Source organism: Olea europaea, chromosome 12 (genome assembly GCF_002742605.1).
Source record: "Olea europaea var. sylvestris chromosome 12, O_europaea_v1, whole genome shotgun sequence".
In the NCBI taxonomy this organism is placed as follows: domain Eukaryota; kingdom Viridiplantae; phylum Streptophyta; class Magnoliopsida; order Lamiales; family Oleaceae; genus Olea; species Olea europaea.
This window is the reverse complement of record NC_036248.1, coordinates 6,059,738-6,066,415: the sequence shown is the minus strand read 5'-3', so window position 1 is coordinate 6,066,415 and position 6,678 is coordinate 6,059,738. Positions and strand designations below refer to the sequence as shown.

Sequence of the window (6,678 nt, the reverse complement as noted above, 5' to 3'; positions counted from 1 at the left end):
TTTTTTTTACTTTAAATCACGATTCAAAATTTCAGCCATCTAGTTTTACTTAGCTAATGATTTGTGTTTACGTTTCAAAGTGAGATGTCAAGGTGGTAATTTTAAGAAAGACTTATATAGCTGATAGTTCTTGGTTGCAAAAGCACTCAAGAACTTGCCCCTGGCCGCTAACAATATAAAAAAGACATCTTTTGATCAAATATAAAAAGGTTAGTAATTGATTACGTAACCAACAGCTATATAGCCTTCACTACGAATGACTCCAGGGCAAGGTTAACAATAAAATCCCCAGTTAAATTAAAGAAGATCTCAAATAAAGTGACAATAAGATCCACCAAGCAGGTACTAACATCCATGGCATTGAAAACATGCAGACAATGGCACAAAGCTATTTATGTTCGCATACTCAAAAGTAAATCCATACAGAAAAATTGCTGTAACATAACTTGATGAACAGGGCAGTTAGCACATGAAATTAACAGAGTGTGATGTATTTTAGGGTGGTTTTAAGGAAATGCACTCACATGGAAAATGCTTGCACGGTGGTCAAGCTACTTGGTAATTGTTGGCAATGGTGGTCTCTGATATATTGATTCCTAAGGTTTCATTAGTTTGGCTACTAAGCTGGAAAATGGTGTCTAATACGAAGCTTATTCCTATGCAACTTATTGAACTGCCATCTGATACTAACGCATTGAACTCCCATTCCCTGTATTAATTGGCATGGTGATAGTGCTCAATGCATTTATTAAAATAGGACAAAAACGTGACAGGTCTACAGTGAGGTCCTACAGTTTGTGCAGGAATCTATCAAATTAGAGCTATAGATTTTGCTCCATAATGTAAACTTCTTGGTCCAGTTAACATAGAATTCAAATATTCCTATATCAAGTGGATATTTTATTCCAGGTAAACAGCAAACAACGATTAAACTTTTCTTTTCCTCGTTGATTGCACACTATTCTCCAGTCTATACGTTATTAGACGAACAAGGATCAATAGCTGTTAACAACAAGAATTCATGCTCCTTGATTGCACTCAGTTCGCTAAGCTTTTTTAGCTACATAAGAAGGGCGATGAACCTCTGTTCTAAATTCCAAGGAAATAAAAAATGGCAAGGAGGAAAAAGGCTGAATTGATCACAAATCAGTTTTAAAGTGATATTGGAATAGTGTCTTTCTCAACTGTTCACAAGTGTGTGCGCCCTGCCATTTTGGCAAAATTGCACTCTTAGTATCACATTTTACTAAAGTTTTTGAAGTTCATGGATTGGAAATTGTATATTGTACCTTAAGATTTTCTGAAAAGACATATTGGCAGCCTTCAAAGATATTTTTTTCACTGTATAAACTTTTTTGTCCAACTTATTTTCGCATTCTGCCACAACACCAAAACCACCGGACATTGTAAAAAGTATACTCAAGAATAACAAAACTAATATAGGACAGTGAACAAAAAGAGATTTTTGCACAAAAAAAGCAAAATGTAAATTATTACCTATAAGACGGAGCTCAATAAAGTTTGTCCGATATCTCAACTCTTCTCCATTGGGCAGCTTAACTGAAGTCCATATCACTTCCCCACTATTAGGACATAATATGTCGGGCTCAAGGATGAAGACATCTACACACGAATTCATTATAAAAAGTTTCAGTGTTTTATAGAGCGCAGATTACCCATTTAAGAGTTATATTATCAAAAACCATTTAACTTGTATATGTAAACTCAAAGTAAATCCCACTCAAGATCTAGTTCTCTTAATAGAATATCATATATCCATTGCAATAAATTCTAGCCCAAAAGAGAAATTCAGAGGGGTTCAATCATAATGCTATTTTATTATAGTGTCAACTAACAAAACAGAATCACCTAAACAGGTTAGAGTCTTATAAAAAGATCTCCTTGTAAACCTAATTGTACAGCACTGGAGGCTGTTTCAGAGGTAAGCAGTTTGACGAGATTGATAGCTAAAATCAGCCCTTAAAACAACAAGGACCTTCTATCCTTTTATTATGGATTCAGAAGTAAGTTCTCTAGGAAAGTGATTGGCAATAAATTCAGTAGAAGGTTCTTGGAACATCACTGGTAAAAATTGAAAATAAGGTTTGTCTTTCGAAAACAACTTCTATTGTGGAACAGAGTATGGCTCAACTATTTTCCAACAGAAATAAAGAGGAGAAAAAGAAAGGGCAATGTTACAAAACCTAATAAGTTCACACTCAACAAATTACTCCGTGATGTTATAGGCAAAATTAGAAAATGGACAATCCTATAATCATTCGTGCAGATAATTCCACCGGCTCTACCTTCTGGACATCCCTCATTTGGGCTATTTTGTAACCTGAATTTTATATAAATTTAAACTTTGTAATTCTTTTTATTAACAATTTACTTGCGCAGAGATTAGCTACCATTATTCTCAGGAATTTCCAAGCAAGAAAGGATAGTGCATGCTAACTAGTGGGAAAGACCAGATATCGAGAGTATTGGAGGGAAATAGAATTGTATTCTTGCAGTTTATTCCAATATCATTGCTTTTTCCTTAGGAAAAGAAGTTCGCGAGCTTTGGGCCTTCTACCACCATGTGGCAGTGCTTTGTTCAACATGCAAGGAGATAAACAAGGCAATACAAACTATCGATTGTAAAGTAATGTGACTTTGAGATATGTAAAGTAATGTGACTTTGAGATATGTAAAACCAGCAAACTAAGATGCTGATATTCTTGTGCCACTCACTAATAGCTCACAAATGCATTATAAATTTGCTCTCTTGAAACAATTTTGGAAGGTTCAAAGAAAACCAGCAGCAAAGGTTTCATGGGCATCCTAAAACAATAAAAAAATTTAATTGTTCAATTGATGGAGAAACAAGACTTGGATTGGGCTAAAACTCGCAGATAATTTGTTCATAATCCACATGAGTTGGAGTTTTAAACCACTGGTATGTTACGGGTTATGTTTGAAGTCATCACTCTTTGAAAGGTGGACATTGAAAGTTGAAAGTATTCCCTTCAAGCTAGATGACTATTTTTTGAGGTTGAGCAGGTGAGGCCTAGCATATACCGGAGCACAAGTATGGGCATTGTCCTCTGTAAAGATATCTCAGAATTGCAGTGTGGTTGAATCCTAAATGAACTAATGAATGGGATTTACAGAAGACCAAAGATATTTGCTAGTTTTCTGATAATTTCAAAAGGAGTCGAACTGTTTGCGAAATTCCATTAGGTTTATAAGCGCATCTTTCAGAACGCTTTTGATTGAATCTAGAGGCTTGTGGCACTCTTCACCCTGCCAAACACCAAATCTATGATTTGATGCACAATGGCTGGTGGAAGAGGATAGAAAGCTCCGACTAGAGTTGCTGGTAGAAGTGACTGAGGCGTTCAGAGGTGGTCCAACCTAAGTGCAATGGTGAGGGGATTGGGATCCACTGGTAAGCTAGTGAATGGACTGGGATGTGACTGTCTAAAAGAGGTGAGTGGCTGGAATGCACATCTCCCTTATTAAAAATGAAGATATTTTTCAAGTTTTAAGGTCTGACGATATGCTTCCACTAAAGAATCGCGATTGTAGTGAAACTTCAAACTTAATACCGGGCTTATATCAGGCTTCCATTGATGAATTTAATGACCGTGACATAAGGATCTTCATGAATATAACTGAACATCAATGCCTAAAAATTGAGTCATGTACTGAAATATAGTGGGAGAACCCTATAATTGGTTGGGGAAGTGAACTAACAAATAAGTCTTAATTTTGTTTTGTTTCGTTCAATGATAGGACCTGAAATGGGCACATTGGGGGGTCGTGCATGCCATACCAATCAAATTACTTTACCAGTGCATCAAGGCAATTGAGATACACCTCAGGTTCAAAGAGACCATAAAAGGTTGGTGACTCTTGTTTGACTTTCCTAGTCACACGAGAATCATCCTCAATGTTGTGCCTAGTGTGTATGTAGACGGGTGGGAAAGATGTAAGAGAAGCCACGTTCTATCATGGTACTATCATGGTATCGATCACCAAAGAGATCATCAACCTCAACGTTGTCTCCATGGACTCCTCAATTGTTGAGCAAGTGGATGCAGGTAAGGGATATGCAGTGAGGTGATACTATTCAAGTTTTAATCAAAATGAACAAAAGCAATAAACAGCTGTATATTTTTCTAATTGAAACTGTTCAGAGTAGTAAATAAGGAGAAGCTCAAATTTGTTTGTTTTTCCAAATTATTATGACCTATCTCAATAAAGCAAAAATATAGATTTTGTCTGTTAAACATCATATTCGCCAAACTCGTACTTTAAGCTAAACAAATTCATATTACCGTCGATGCTTGGAGGCGTTTGGTGGCTGTGCGGTAATTGTTGTTGCTTGCGGTGGTAATTCCCCGGCTTTGGAGGCTGTGAATCTAATCGGTGGTGGCGGGGGCAGTGTGATGTTTCTATGGTTTTTCCAGCAGTTTCTGGTGGAGTTGAATGTGGTGCCGTTCACGGTTGTGGTGTTTTCTAGGATATTTCCGAGATTACCGGGGGAGATAGATGCAAGAGGTGTGTTTGGCGGCGTTTAGGGGTTTTTGCGGCGGCGATTTGGTGGCTTTTACTGCTGTGATTATGGTTGCGGTTGCAGTTTGGCGGCGTTCGCGGTTGCGTATTACCACGTTTGGTGGCTGTGCGGTAATTGTGTTGTGGTTTGGTAGTGTTTTCGGTCGTATTTTCCGGTGGTTCCCAGGTGCTTGGTGGCGGTAGTGTTTACAGCGGCGATCGGGGTGGTGGCTGGCTGCAGAAGGCGACGATCGGCGATCTAGAGTTTGGGACTAAAATGATTTGGGCTGGTGTGCGGGCCGAAAATTGGGTTAAGGTTTACTCTGGTGTCTGCATTTCTTCTTTTGTCTGCATTTCTCGTTTTGTAACTGAAATTTATAGAAGAGCGCACAGTAAGCTTGTACTAAATGTGTCTCCCCATCGTATTTATTTCAAAAAATGAATAAAAAACAGTTCCCATATCACTTGTGATATAATTTTGTTTGGGATTGATCATCATCTTCAAGTTTCATTCATCATATTTCATCGATTCCTACAACGGATTTGATACTTTTTCAAATTGTAATTTCTTCTCTAACGATTTTTATCAAAATAAAGGTGATTTTTACATACTGTGTTATGATGAAATTGACGATGATATCGCTACATTCTTCAACATGTATGTGAAATAAATTCTGTGTTTGATCTGCATCATATTGTATCAAAGTAAGAGAGAATTTCAGTTGAACAATTACATGCACACTTTATATTCGTTGAAATTCGTTAAATTACAAATGTTATTCTCTATGAGGAAAACTTGTAACCTTAAAAAAAAAAAAAAAAATCACATGTGTATGATGTTTAGCATGCTATGCCTCATAGTTTTTAGCAAATTTTAATCTTTGAAGCTTGTTTATGATTTTGTTTGCTTGTGTTTTTGGATGCCAAGGATATTATAAAAGAGACGAAGAAAAAGCAACCATACCAAGAGAAAATTGTATAAGAATCAATAGGATTGCAAGTTTGACACACATGTTGAGAAGTGATTTGGCAGTGTCTGTCTTTTAGCTGGAATCTCTTCATGCCTTGACTAGCATGCTCTTGCTGATCTATTTGGGTTGGTCTTTTAATTCATAAAGTATGTTGTCTGGTTAATGAGGAAATCGACGTACTTAATCACATAACCGTAGTCATGTTTGCGTGGAATGTAAGAAATGTTGTGATTAGATATCAGGATATAAAATTAAAAATTAGGAACAAAAAAACTTCATAAATCTTGATTGATAAAACATAAGTTAAGTAGTGGGTATGTAAATTGACGATCTTATGAACTAATTACTATGCACTGATACCATTTAAATAAAAGATAATGATGTAGTAAACAACGGTGAACACAAAGTTAAAATATAATGACATTAAGTACGAAGTCATAGAACCATTAACATATTGTCTAAAAAATTGTAAAATGTCTTCTTATCCATAATGGATATATAAAGGTCGCACGCGTGTGAAGTGTTTTGATTGTGATTCACATTACATTAAATAACATGTTTGTGAGAATTATATATCTCATTTCATATTGTATGTATTTTTAGCTGACGCACATCAGCGGTTTGAGATCTATGTGTAATGTGTTGTCATGTTGGTACATTTTAACTATATATTCATTTACGTGTAGTGTGTAGGTTGTGATTAATATGACATGAGATGATATGAATGGTTTGAAACATATAGCATGAAACGAGACGTGATATAAAATATCTTTACATGCATGTTGAGGAACTATGTGTAATATACTGCAATGCTGATTTAAAATTACACGATGGGTTGTTGAACGTATCTTATTCTATTATATTACCCAACCAAAATAGACTATAAACAAAATTCAAAAACATAAGCATTCATACAAACATGATTATAGCAAGACAAAATGAGTACAAAAGCACGTAATGTTTAGCTAAAAAGTTAAAAAGCTCAAGTACTCGTAAATCGTAAGGATATAAATCAATCAACATGGTTGCGTGATTATCCATGTCGGTGTTAGGACATGGTTACAGGTTGAGAGATTTTGTTGAATAACTCGTACATAGCTATCAAATAAAAAGAAAAAAAATTATATAATAATCTTTTAGATTGTATTTTAATTTGCACATACTT

General features: G+C 35.7%; 1 long non-coding RNA gene across 7 annotated transcripts in view; it reads right to left on the bottom strand.

Moving 5' to 3' along the window:
- LOC111405361 overlaps positions 1-4,944 on the bottom strand; it is a 14,874-nt gene extending 9,930 nt beyond the window's left edge. For 4 of the 7 annotated variants that reach the window (XR_002704767.1, XR_002704768.1, XR_002704770.1 and 1 more), the window contains exons 1-3: positions 4,326-4,944; positions 1,498-1,623; positions 1,290-1,377 (exon numbers count right to left, since the gene is read on the bottom strand). This is a non-coding gene — a long non-coding RNA (uncharacterized LOC111405361). Of the gene's footprint in view, positions 1,206-1,289; positions 1,378-1,497; positions 1,624-4,325 lie in introns of all 7 variants that reach the window. The other 3 variants (XR_002704771.1, XR_002704773.1, XR_002704772.1) reach the window with 2 other exon arrangements.
- Between the last annotated feature and the right edge of the window lie 1,734 nt (positions 4,945-6,678).